The sequence below is a fragment of the Lycium barbarum genome, chromosome 3, assembly GCF_019175385.1.
Source record: "Lycium barbarum isolate Lr01 chromosome 3, ASM1917538v2, whole genome shotgun sequence".
NCBI lineage: Eukaryota > Viridiplantae > Streptophyta > Magnoliopsida > Solanales > Solanaceae > Lycium > Lycium barbarum.
The window spans coordinates 13,427,509-13,441,438 of record NC_083339.1 but is presented as its reverse complement, the minus strand read 5'-3'; the positions used below and the strand labels follow the sequence as shown (position 1 = coordinate 13,441,438).

The following is a 13,930-nucleotide window of genomic DNA, read 5'->3' as shown; positions in this document are numbered from 1 at the left end:
TTTCACTTGTCTATTTTAGCAACCAAGAGAGATTTATTATTTTCTTTCAATATTATCAATAGTCAAATTTAAATTTTTAAAGCATAATTAATAAGATTAATTTAGGAGAGTATCAAGGCAACATAACCAAATTAAAAAAAAAATGACGGGTAAACACTGAAAACGAATAAAAAAAAATTACCTTTGTGAGGAGTAAACATAATTCACTATCATATAACGTGTAATAATTCACTATTCTTTCGTATGCAAAACAAACCACCCAATATTTGATTAAGTCTAATACTCCTATGAGTTATTCATATTACATATACTAAAGCTCAACTTTGGGTTTCATGAACTTATCACATTTTATATCCTAAATAAAATCCATTAACATAAAAAGGATAAGAATTTGTGACTTTTTTCTTTGAAAGTTTAAAAAAAGTTCTTTTATTTCGCTTTCAAATACTTTTATAAGATCAATAAGAGGTTTCTCAACTAAAATATATCGAATTATTTTTTATAATTTAAATGATGTTACAAAAAGAATGAACAAGAGCACAGAAAAATTTACTTCTTTCATTTAAACTTATGATGTAATTTGGCCAAATATTGACATACACTTTTTTAAATATTAACATTTTTGAGTCCATAACTATGGTTTTCAATGTACAAGATCTTGACAAAATAAGATCTTTAAAGTTAAATTATTCTTCAATATAATTAGTGATTTTTTAAAATCTAAAAATAATATCATATAAAATGAAAAAGGTAATAAATTCAACTTTTCAATGTGGGCGTGGGCCCTTACTCCCGGAGGTGATCAACTATAATATTAAATAACATGTTCGCCTAGTGCTTGCTATATTCTTAGATATAAATTAAGAGGTTAGAATTTAGAACATAGATAGACTATACATATCCTGATATTTGTTGTTTTAACAAAGATATATTTATAATTTTAGTAGTAACTAGTGTACTACTAAAGGGAGAACTTATCTAATGTTAGAACAGTTCTGTCCCAATTTATGTGGCACAGTCCGGATTTCAAGAGTCAAACCTGTTAATTTTGACTGTGTCTTCGGACAAAAAATCTTTTAATTTTGCCGAGATAAAACTTACATGTTCGAAAACAACGTAAAAAGTATTATAGATCACAATAATTCAGTATTCAAAAATTTTAAAAGACATGAAAAACGCGTGATAAAAAAAAATTCATTTGAATCTCGAAATCTGAAAGGTGTCGCATACGACGGAGGAAGTAGTTTCTTTCACTACCAAACTATTGTTATTAGAATTGACAATTAACCTTACAAGTATAAACTTCATTTCTCATGATTGTCATTCTCCATTCTAATTCAAAACAAAATGCAATCCATAATTTCCTGTTTGTATGCACATAGTGTTTAAAAGGCAGTTACAGAACTCGCCTCGGGACTCGTTTCGGGGCGGAGCACTGGCAAAACGCCCCAGGGCTCACGTGCGAGGCTTAGTTCTTGTGAGGCTTACGCCCTAAGCGCCCGACTGTACGCCCCAAACACGCCTAACGCCCAACGCTCGGGGCTCGCCTAACAGTTCTTACACAAATTATATGTTAAATTTCTTAATTAAAATCGTTGACCCTTATAATTCTTTAACAAATGAATGATACTTAATAGTTTTTCATCTATCGAAATAAGAAGATTGAGTGTAACTCAATTAACAAATCGTAGTATTGCATTCATTTGAGAACATCGTGAGGGTGAATACCACTTTATATTTCTTTTAAAAATACATAACCGAATTGTACATTTTCACGTTGTCATTGGTCTTTTGTCCTATGTATTAAAATTATCATATTTTATTATTTCTCCATTTGAAAGTAATTTTATTTTTATTCATGAAGGAGTTACGTTTTAATTATAATACTGATAAGGTTTATTGATTATTTGCTTATAGGGAGACAAAATGAATAGTATGATATTGTTTTAGGAAATTGTGATTTTTTTTCATTGTTTGAAAGTTAAGATATTATAGTTGATTTGCATTTCATGATGGCTTTTATTTTATTGTATTTTTATACCTGTAAAATTATGTTTATATATATCTCATTTATTTACAATTTTATTTTTATTTTTTATTTAATTTTACCTATTTAAAAGTATTTAAGTAATTATATTATTTTATGAAATATTAAAAATTAAATCCCATAGGGTTTACGACCCGTGCCTCGGGGCTTACGCCTCGCCAAGGAATATGTAAAACGTTCCGCCTTACGTCCTTGCCTTTAAAAAAACTGTATGCACGTTAAGAAAAAAGAAAAAAAACAAGAAGAAAATTAAAGGAACCCATACAGTCAAACCTCTCTATAATTGTCATTCGTTATAATGACATTTCACTATAACGGCCTGATTTTCTCCGGAGCCGATTTTTCATGTTATATTATACTTCTCTATAATGGCATTCTGCCTATAACAATAATGAAATCCATTATTGTCACGACCCAAATCATGGATCATGCGGGCACCCACACTAACCCTCCCTGGTGGGCGAACCCTTCAGGTAACTACCTTAATTTGATACAACATGCGGAATAAATACTTTTATTATAAGAAATTCCCAAAACCTGGTCTAGACTCATACAAGAGCTTCTAAGAAGTTTACAATTTGAAGTAGATAACAGACTCAAACTGGATACGACTTCTGTTTAAGGATAGAGAACAACAGAAATCTAAGGAGAGACTCTGGGTTGCAAGATCTCAAATAGCTCACCCAAACGCCTTTGACGAATGCCTCGAAACGGCCGTGAGACTCCGAACATCACCTGAAAATAACTCTACACTTCATAAGGAGTGTAGCAAGAGTAGTATGAGCACAACACAAGGCTCGTAGGTATCATAGGCCGACAACGGTTAGTTCACGCATATAAACAAGAAGCAACTAACAAGTAAGCAGATAAGTAATCAAACACAGTCACAACTCTAGCACATATGAAAGTCTTGTAGTAACGATAGTCACAAGGGATTTCAATATCTCAGGTTATAAGCCTAGGGGAAATCTATAAACCTCGAGTCCATCAAGCCTCTAAAATAAATACTTACAAACAACAACTCTATAATTCACAAATCAAGAATCAATCAGAGAATGTGCCATGCAATCACATGAATAGCAATTCAAATGGAGTGCTATGCAATGCAATGTCGTGCTATGTATATGTTCTGCAATGCAGTAGTCACCTCTCACGCTCCATTCTCGTACACACATGCTATGGCAATGCCTCATAGTCATGACCCATGGGGGACCCGCGAAGTGCATGTACCACTCGTGCTCTCCGGCAGAAACCTCGGAGGCTATCAATTACTCTCAATCTCCGGCAAAGACCTCGGAGTCTCTCTGTCACTCTCAATCTCCGGCAAAGACCTCGGAGTCTCTCTGTCACTCTCAATCTCCGGCAAAGACCTCGGAGCCTCTCAATCACTCTCCTCACCATTAGGACAACATAAAAGTAACATGGAAGCATGTCATGCATGATATCAGTTTCAACTATATCATCAATATGCAATAAACAAGTACAAGTCATATTATTGTCCATGGCCCCATCATCAATATTACCCTCCCCTTTCATAAGGTGAGTGAGCTAGTATGTGATAAAGATACAACTAGGTGATAATTACATCAAATAGCACATAGAATATGGGATGCATGCCTCGCATGAAATCAACCTCAATAAACACCGCAGTCATAGGTTCCGTAGATTCATACTAGGAAGTGCAATTCAATATTCAATTTCTCAGTAATAACCATCCTCTTCCATATGACAAGTGAGATGACAAGAGAGAGGGAATTATATCAAGTATATGCAATCACAACCCTGGTGACAAGCCCACATAACAATATCACAATAATAGCGACAAGCCCACATAACAACTGACCATACCAACCTAGATAGAATTCGCCACCACACCATGCCTGAAGGCCTATCATGCTTTTCCCGTCAACCACTACTATTTACATACGTTTTGCTAACCGGAGTCTAAACATAAAGTAAGCCGTAACCTACCTCAATGCTGAACAGGTGTCACGAACTTTCACGCCAAAGCTTTTTCCTTCTGAAGTGCTTCCGAACGGACAAGGTCTATCAAATATATAATCTACGTTAGAATACGAATCTAATAGCGCCCATATTGCTATACCTATATTTGAAATCCAAAAACGCACTCCAAAAAGTGGCGTTGGGCTCACAAAGGCAGATTTGGAATTTTATTGAAAACTAATTTCACCCATTATCTAAGGATCATATAATTCGGGCGGCATCTCCTCTAAATAATTCACCCCATGGGAACTCCAAATTAGTTCCGAATCACAACAACAACACTACAACCTTATGTACATCTAAATCCATACGAACATAGCACCACAACAATTCTCATAATTCCACAAAATCCAAACTTGAAAATAACGCTAATAATAATGGTTAGTATTAATCTTAAGTTATATTAGCTTTTATAATTAGAAGTTATAACTAAGTACAAGTTATTATAATTACTTGAAGTTATACATTATAATATATTGATATGAGGTAAGATATAATAACCTTAAGATATCCATTATATTACCTCAATACTAAATTACAAGTATATTATACTTGATATAATCATGTATGGGTACTGTAATATAGGTTATCATGATATAATATATATAAGTATATAATATAGGTTATCATGATAACAACCGGCCCACTTATTTTTAACCAATGCCCAGCCCACTTATTTAACCATTAAATACCAATGCCCATTCCGTTATTATATAAGTATATAATATAAGTTATTATATATAATCGTTATTTTTAACCATTAAATACCAATGCCCATTAAGTATAGAATATAGGTTGATTATATTAACTTTTATAATTAGTTGTAAGCAGTATATAATTATTGATACAATTTCAATAAATACCATTATAGATAATAACCTTTATTCCGCAAAATCACGTCCATTACAACATCATTAACCCCAATTTCATGACAAAAAGAAAGGAACGAAATCTTACCTCAAATTTAATTTGGACGGCCCTACAATAACTTGCACCATTTGCACCACTTTATCTTCTTCAACTTAAACTCTAACCTTGCTGCTCCTTTAAGTCCCTAGAACACTTTTATGGAATTAAAATTCCCTTCCTTTCACCATATTGGAGCTGGCCGTGAGCTTTCAAGGGCTGCCATGGTTGTGAGCTTTAAGAGCTGTCATGGCCGTGAATTGCCATGGCTTAGGAGCTTCTCTCTTTAAAAGTATTTCAACGTTGCTGCTTAATCTTCTTAGGAACTAAATGTATAGTCCAAGAACTAAAAGGTCATTAATATTGTAAAATAGATGCTGCCTAGGATTTCTTAAGTGAATGATTAATTTTTAAGAGAAGTTGCTGCAAATATATATGCTAGACGTGGAAGACTTAAAATCTGAAAGTGCTACCATATCATTATGTCTCCTTTATTTGGACGTGGGGCCCATCACTAAAACATTCATAATAGTAAAGTTACTTTAAGATTGGCACTAAATCTGTATATAATCAATGAGTCATTTCTACCTTATAGAATGACTCCCACGTGGAAAGGGGTCATTTCCCACTTATTCCCTTAATTTATTAGCTAATCCCTTTTTGTCATCCACTAACTCATACGTTATTACTACAAGTTGCTTTATTCCCTTACTCTCGTGCAAGGAGAAAAAGAGTTGCTGCATAATACCTTTGTAAGTGAATTAACTCACTTCTAATGAGATATGAAAAGGAATCTTCTCATAATGGAATGTGGGCTCTAATTCTTTAATTAACTTCAACAATACACCTATATTCTGAATGTGTCACCTAAATATATAATACATGAGTCAATTGTTGCTGCCATTCTAAGGATCCACGTGGGTCAGCCACCTATCACTTATCACTCAACTTTTAATTAATTCATTTATCCCACTACAATACAATATTTAGCCAATTGCACACCTAGCCACTTTATTTACTTACTCACTAGTTGCTGCCACGCAGAGGGTCATGATGTCCACCTTAATCATTAACCATAAGCTACTTATAGGTAATTAATCTCCCGATAAAATTAAACATATAACCAATTATTCACTCCGTCAAATACCATATTTACCCACTTACACCTTATATGTGTGCAAATATTATTTCTATGAATAAACTATTCACACACATTAAATACATATATTCTAAAATTTACTCGTCAAGTAAATAACCAAATCACTTGTTATCGCAAGCTATAGACACCAAAATTAGATCACGAAAAGGGTATTTTAGGGATATTAGGCCTAAAAGTTCTAAACGACCAAATGGATCGTTACAATTATAGCGATACATTCTTTGTAAAATTACCTCTCTATAACAGCCATATTCAAATAGCGTGTAATAATATTTTGTAAGAAATATATTATGTGACAATAAAAGTGTCGATGAAGAGCCTCAACCTACTGCTACTTGGAGATAGAAGAGTCATCTGTTAAGCACTTAGACAACCTTCAAGGGAAAGCTATTGAATTTCTTTTTTGCTGAAAGTTTGGAGAAAATTCTTCGTCAGTTCAAGCGTTATATTATCATTGAGAGACTAGAATTTATTAAACAGCCTATAATTGTAGAGTTCTTACACAAAACTTGAAATATTTAAATTCTCAATTAATTTAAAATGCACATGTTCCATATATTTTAATTCTTTATCTATGTGGTACAACTAGTTATGGATTTAGTAGTAATTTATTAGTTTTTTCAATTTTCAATTTATGAGATATGAATATCAATTGAGATTTTAAAATTTACAAGTATATTTTTTTCGTTTATAACATAAAAAGTACAAAAGTTAATTGTTTGTATACTTTTGTTTATAACAGCTAAATGAGATCTAAATATCGAATGTCAGTATACCTGCATAACAGCACCTCACTATCACAACCGTGAAATTTCCGGACAAACGCTGCCACTATAGAGAGGTCTGACTGTATATGTTTTTCAAAAGACTTCTAAATTACAGTTCAAATTTCTTTTGTTTTATTTATACCAGGCCCATTTATGAAATTATACTGAAGATATTGTTGTTGTTGTTTATTTCTAGCAACAAATGCCTCGAATCCTATTCTTTAAAAAATAAAAAATAAAAAGAGTAAAGATAGACATATTCACTTGAGTGTTATTAATCTTTATATCTTGATGACAACAAACAATGAACCAACAAGAAGAAGAATTGGATTTTGGTGGGGAATGGGGATCTGGTCAGAAAGCTTTTTGCAGCATATCTAGTAGGACCGGGTTTGGTTATCTAGTTTTAAGTTAAGGAAAATTTACTTGTCATAGCTACTTCTAAGACTTATTTATGAATAGTAACTATATTTTATTTTATTTATTGTTCATAACTAAAATATTTTCTTAAATTACACATCATAACTAGTGTGTTGTATTTCATAAGTTTCTCTTTTAAATTGATTTTCTCTCACCTCTCAAATCTATTTCTCCCTCACCCTTCTCTTTCTCTCTCTCCGTTCCCTCTCCTGCCCCTATCACAGTTTGTTGATTCCAAGCAGTACCAAAATTCCAAGCTTTTCCTTCCATTAGTTTGCTGATTCCAAGTAGTACCAAAAGTAGTGGAGGATCTCTAGCCAATTGTAAACATTATTCAGTCTATGAACACTGATTTTCTTCATAAATTAATTTTATAACTGAATTTCAAACATAAACTGCAAAATCACAGAAAGAGGATAGAGAGACCACTGTATAAGAAAATAAATTCAAAACTTACCGGAAAAGTAGGGACAACTGTCGGTAATACAGAGAGTTTACGATACATTGACCGGGAGATGGAGGTCTCCGATGAAGACGTTGCTAGTGATAGTGATGAAAGCGACGCCATTACGTATTTCTGTTGTATTTTGTTGTTTATATACTGTCGTCGTTGTTTTGCTATGATATTGTAGCATCATCTAGGAGCAAGAGAATAGGTTGTTGTTGTAAAAACACCATTGATGAGAGTTGTGGAGCTTCATGCCCACCAAGTGTTTGATAAAATGTTTCAGTATATTTCAGTGTATTATTTCACTGTATTTATCTTTTTTTTTTTTTTTTTTTTTGTGTAAAGTCTATTTTTGCTCCATTTTGTTTTCACGATTTTTGTATTTCACTGTATCTCAATGTAATTCTGCATTTTGTATTTCTAATTTATGAAATAGTTCTGATATATTTCATTGTATTCCATTATATATACGCATACTACAACTTTATATTTCTTAAACAATCAACCATATTTCATTGTATTCCAGCGTATAATTTTTCTATATTTGGAAGTTTTCAGATCTTTAGTGGTTTTTGAATTCAAAAAGTTTTGATTGTGATAAAAGTTGAGAGAGATTCGTGAACTGTTATGGAATGCTTGAAATATGGTTGATTTAATTTAACTTACCATTTAAAAAGAAAAAGAAGAATCTGTTAAAAAAATATAGCCTATTTTTACTCAACCCGATTTTGTATTTCCGTGTATTTCACTGTATTTCAAAAAATCTATTCCATAAATAGCTCCTGATTTCACTGGAGCGTGTTTACTGTTCACTGTATTTCTCTATATTTCAAAAAAAAAAAAAAAAAACAGAAACACACGCGTTTTTAAAGAAAAGTAGCTACGCTTGGTAATTTTGCATTTTATAGTTATATCTAGTTAGAAGCCAATAAAAGATAGCTATTTATGTAAGTTTCCCTTAAGTTAATGGGTTCTAAATTACTAATTTGTATTTTAATTAAATTTTTACGATAAATACAAAATTTAGATCAAAATTACTAAATTTGACCGAACCCGTGACAAACACACGGCTTCTCCCCCCTCTTACGGTGATGCACAGTAGCAGATGTATTCTTTACCATAGAACCTCAGTATTTATATTAAAGAGTTATTTAATATCTATAAATTATAAATTTATATCTGAAACGTTGACCATCTGGACCCTCGAACATAAGATAAAATGTGCCATTTGAACCCCTCGTGCCAGCTGGGCACACACGTGCAGTACACTTGCAGTGACATGGAAAAATAGACCAATAAAAATAAGCCATGTCAACAAAAAAAATTTTTTAAGAAAAATTAATTTTAAAATCTTTTTAAATAATTAAAAAACCGAACCCATCCTCTTCGATAGCCCACTTCGCCGCTGCCACTGCCTCCGCCTCCCCCACTACCGCCGCCACCTCTTCAAAATTTATTTAAATAATTAAAAAAAATGGTGTCATTTTTGTCGGAGATTTGAATAAATATATTTTGAAGTGGAGCAGCGGCGGAGGCAGCGGCGGCGGCGAAGTGGTCTATTAGAGAGTATGGGTTGGGTTTTTCATTTTTTTTAATTATTTAAATAGATTTTAAAATAGAGTTTTTGTTAAAATTATTAAAAAATTTTAAAACAAGAAAAAATTTGGTCTCTCACGCTCTGTTTAAAGCAATGCACTGTACGCATGTGCCCAGCTGGCACGAGGGGTTCAAATGACACATTTTATCTTATGTTCGAGGGTCTAGATGGTCAACGTTTCAGTTAAGGGGTATACATGAAAAATCAGGATAAGTTCAGGGGTCCATCTATGACTTTTGCCTTTTTCTTTTAAATCAACATCTAATCACCGCTCCTCTCTCTTTCTCTCGGTAAAACATAATGAATGATTGAATGGAGTGTAATAGACAAATCAGTTTGTATCATTGTATGGATATTTTCATTTAGCTCTTCCCTTTGGTCTTTACTCTTTGAGAAAACAACACAAAATATCCCTAAAATGTAAAATATTTATCAGCTGATGTCTCTTCCTAAACTAATTTTACTTTTACCCAACTGGCCAAAAATATTTATCAAAGTATCCCCTCACCCAACACCCTTCCTCCATGATATCATCTCAGTATATTTATATGTCATGATGGTATCATGGAGGACTGCTTCAGTCCTTCGATGAAGCACTCTCTTAGTCCTCCATGATACCATCTTTGTATATGGTATATATCATGATGATAGCATGGAAGACTGAGGAGTGTCTCATTGAAGGATTGAAGCAGTCCTCCATGATACTATCTCACTATATGTATATAAGATGATATTATAGAAGTTTTTTTTTTTTTTTTAAAGTTTAGTTTTTAAATAAATGAACATGATCCTCTATGATACCATGTCAGTATATTATATATGCCATATGGATTTCATAGAGGGTTGATGAGTGTTTTTGATGAAATGAAATAAGTCATATGTGACACCATCGTGGTATATAAGAGACAGGGTGATACTATGTTTGTATCATAATTTTGGAGACATTTATGAAAGTAAGAGAGTATGAACGGATAATTATTTTATTTACAAGGGCATCAACGTTCCTTCCTCTTGCGTTTTTTTTTTCTGTTTACTGTGTCCCCTTTGCGTTGTCCCAATCGTCTTATAAAGTGTACTTGGTGTGACCGTAATTATTTTCTTAAAAATATTATAATTTTGGTCAAAAATATTTTTTTTGGAAAAAAATTATTTAAATTTATATATATTATAAAGCTAGGTATAGACAAGGTGATGTGACATTTCTCTATAGCCTCCATTTCTATTTATCTTTTTTCTCCTTTTTTGACATTATTTCTTTAACACTTCTCACTCAATCTATTAAAAAACTAATTACAATATTATCTATATACCAACTAAATGGAGCAATAAAACAAAATAAAGTCATAACTGTTGTAAAACCATTTTAAAAGAGTTAGTACAGTATATCAAAAGATGAAGCAAGAACAATAAAGAGAGACAAGAGATGAGAGCTTTCTTATTCATCCAAGTATGTTCAAGTGTAATTACATCACCTATTATATCCCTATATAAACTACTACATAGAGGATAGTCAAAAGGTGACAATAAACAAGATAATAACTATGAAGGCTATGGGGGAAGATCATGGAGGTGTGAGAATTAATATTTGCATAATGAAGATAGGAGGCGGGAGATTTAATAGCTACATCATGGAGAAAGTAGTGGGAGTAACTTCTTAGGAGTTATGGACATCCACCATAATATACATAATATTTCATAACACTCCCCTTTGGATGTCCAAAGATAATAGATAATGTACCTCGTTAAAACCTGATTAGGAAAAACCCAGTGGGAAAAAATCCTAGTAAAGGAAAAAGAGTACACATCTCTTCTAATATGCATTGCTTGCTGCCTCGTTAAAAACATTGCAAGAAAAACCCAGTGGGACAAAACCTTGGCTAAGGGAAAAAGAATACAACGCGTATTATACTCCCCCCGATTAAAATATCTCTTCATTCTGGGAGACAACGCAGCCAAATCTTGTATACCAGCTTCTTAAATGTCGAGGTTGCTAATGCTTTCATGAATATATTCGTCAAATTATCAATCGAGCGTATCAGTTGAACATTTATTTCACCTTTTTGTCGAAGATCGTGTCTGGAAAAGAACTTTGACGAAATGTGTTGTATTATGTCTCCTTTGCTATATCCTTCTTTCAATTGAGCTATGGAAGCTTCGTACAATAATATTTTTGAAATCTTCATTTCCAAATAAACATCATACTATTGCAAAATGTGTTGAATTATTAGTCTTAGCTAGACACATATTCCTAACTTCCTTTGTAAGTAGCTAATACCTTGGTAGGACTTGAATAAGTATCGCGATATAGAACGTCATAATGTGTTGTTATCACCCGTAATGCACAACAGTGATCAGTATACCAGTTTGTGTTTGTTAATAAAAAACCAGAAACATAAAATATACAACAGAAATTTAGAAGGAGTAGAAAAATTATTTCGAGCCCACAAGTTGCTTGTGTGTCCTTAAGGAATTATAACCCCCTCACTGTTGCCAAAGGAAATGGGTTACTTCCTCCCAGGATAGAACGGAAGAACGTTTCTGTAGTAGCGGTAAAACAGACCACAGAACTCCGGCGAACTCAAATAAACGGCGCAAATCACAGGAAACTCACAGTTTAATAGTTTGTAAAACAATGCACTGAAATGTGAAAAGAAGAAGTTGAGAATTTTAATTGCTGGAAGCAGAATTTCGTTAGGTGTAAAATAGGGCGAAGCCTCTGGAATTTATGGGAGCGGAAATACCTGTTCCGAACAAGCAAGGTGTCCATTCGGAAAGGACTTGCCTTTTCAAACAAAAAATGGCCGTTGGGAAATTTCGCGAATATCAAATTAGCGGAAATGATATTAAATAAGCCGATATGAAAATTAAATTATGACTTTGGAAAAATAAATTTTGTCCAAAAAGATTATCAATCAATCAGATCATTTGACCAAATCCAAATCCAAATCCAAAGCCGAACCGAACGACGATGACAGCGCGAGGGGAGTCCCTCTTCTCAAACCTTTATGAGCTAGAGGATGTGTTTTGATTTATAAACACACAACTCTCTCTTTCCACTACCAACGTGATGCAAAGTGCTCTTTCTAAAAGGAACTTTGGTCAAATTTTCAATTTTCCCTCCATTTCTCATTCACACCAACTAAGCTTGAGTTTAAAATCCTTACAATCCCCCACATGAATGGGGAATGGCTATAATGAAAATATGCATGGAAAAACTATGTGATTTGCAAATAAGGATTAATCGCATCTGGATAAGTAGTTTTCCCTTTGAACTTTCCGTAGTGAACATATCTCGGGTATACTCGGTCAATCGGTAGATTTGATATCCTTGAACCGTCGAGCTTTGGTGTATACCCAGACAACATAGGTCACACAATTAATCCTTAACCGTCTTTGGTTCTCATTGTTGTGTTTTTTTCAGCCATGAACACCACCTGGTTTCATAAGTGTATAGAGAATTGGCCTTACAAAACTCTCCTTGAAGCGACTTCCACTTCTCACTTACATAGGTGATTCCTAAATGTGTAATCCTTTAAGAAATAAAAAGAACCGCAATTTGATATACCCTGTATCAAACTTAGAAACCATTAAAAATCCTTAATGCTTTATCCTTGATACTGAACATTGTCTTCATCACGAGAATGGACCAAAGTTGTTGTTTGACGATGTTGAACCGTCAATAATGACTTTGTTTGATCTCTTTGAACCTAGAGCTTGGGATCTCCAGTCTTCTAGGTAGAGTTACCGCCATGATGACTTGTCCTCGGCCATAGTCCCGTTCCCTTTGATGATTTCTCAACTGCCTCTCTAGCTAGGCTTTTTGTAAGTGGATCCGACATATTATTCTTTGACTTGACATAGTCAATTGTGATAATTCCACTAGAGAGTAGTTTTCTAACGGTATTATGTCTTCGTCGTATGTGATGAGGTTTTCCGTTATACATAACGTTCCCAGCCCTTCCTATTACGGCTTGACTATCACAATGTATGCATATAGGTGCCAGAGGTTTGGGCCAAAATGGAATGTCTTCTAAGAAATTCCGGAGCCATTCAGCTTCTTCACTGGCTTTGTCCAGCACTATAAATTCAGATTCCATGGTAGAGCGGGCAATCCACGTCTGCTTAGATGACTTCCATGACATTGCTCCTCCACAAGTCGTAAAAACATATCCACTAGTGGATTTAGTTTCGGTTGGACCGGTGATCCAGTTTGCATCACTATATCCTTCAATTACCGCGAGATACTTGTTATAGTGTAGTGCATAATCTTGGGTATATTCCAAATACATCAAAACTCGTTTCATTGCCATCCAATGAGTTTGGTCAGGATTACTTGTATATCGACTCAGTTTGCTTATAGCACAAGCTATATCAGGTCGTGTACAATTCATTATATACATCAAACTTCCCAACACTCGAGCATAATCCAATTGGGACTTACTTTGACCTTTATTCTTTACAAAGGAATGGTTCAGATCAATTGGAGTTCTCGCGACTTTAAAATTAAAATATTTGAATTTTTCAAGTACCATTTTAATATAATGAGACTGAGACAATGCTAAACCTTGAGGATTTCTTTGAA

The 13,930-nt window shown here is 33.6% G+C and overlaps 1 long non-coding RNA gene across 1 annotated transcript; it reads right to left on the bottom strand.

Moving 5' to 3' along the window:
- Positions 1-2,547: 2,547 nt before the first annotated feature.
- On the bottom strand, positions 2,548-5,416 carry LOC132633742 (uncharacterized). The gene is made up of 3 exons (XR_009579775.1): positions 5,009-5,416; positions 4,019-4,093; positions 2,548-2,794 (listed from the first exon to the last, which is right to left on the bottom strand). It is a non-coding gene; the product is annotated as an uncharacterized LOC132633742 (long non-coding RNA).
- Positions 5,417-13,930: the final 8,514 nt, after the last annotated feature.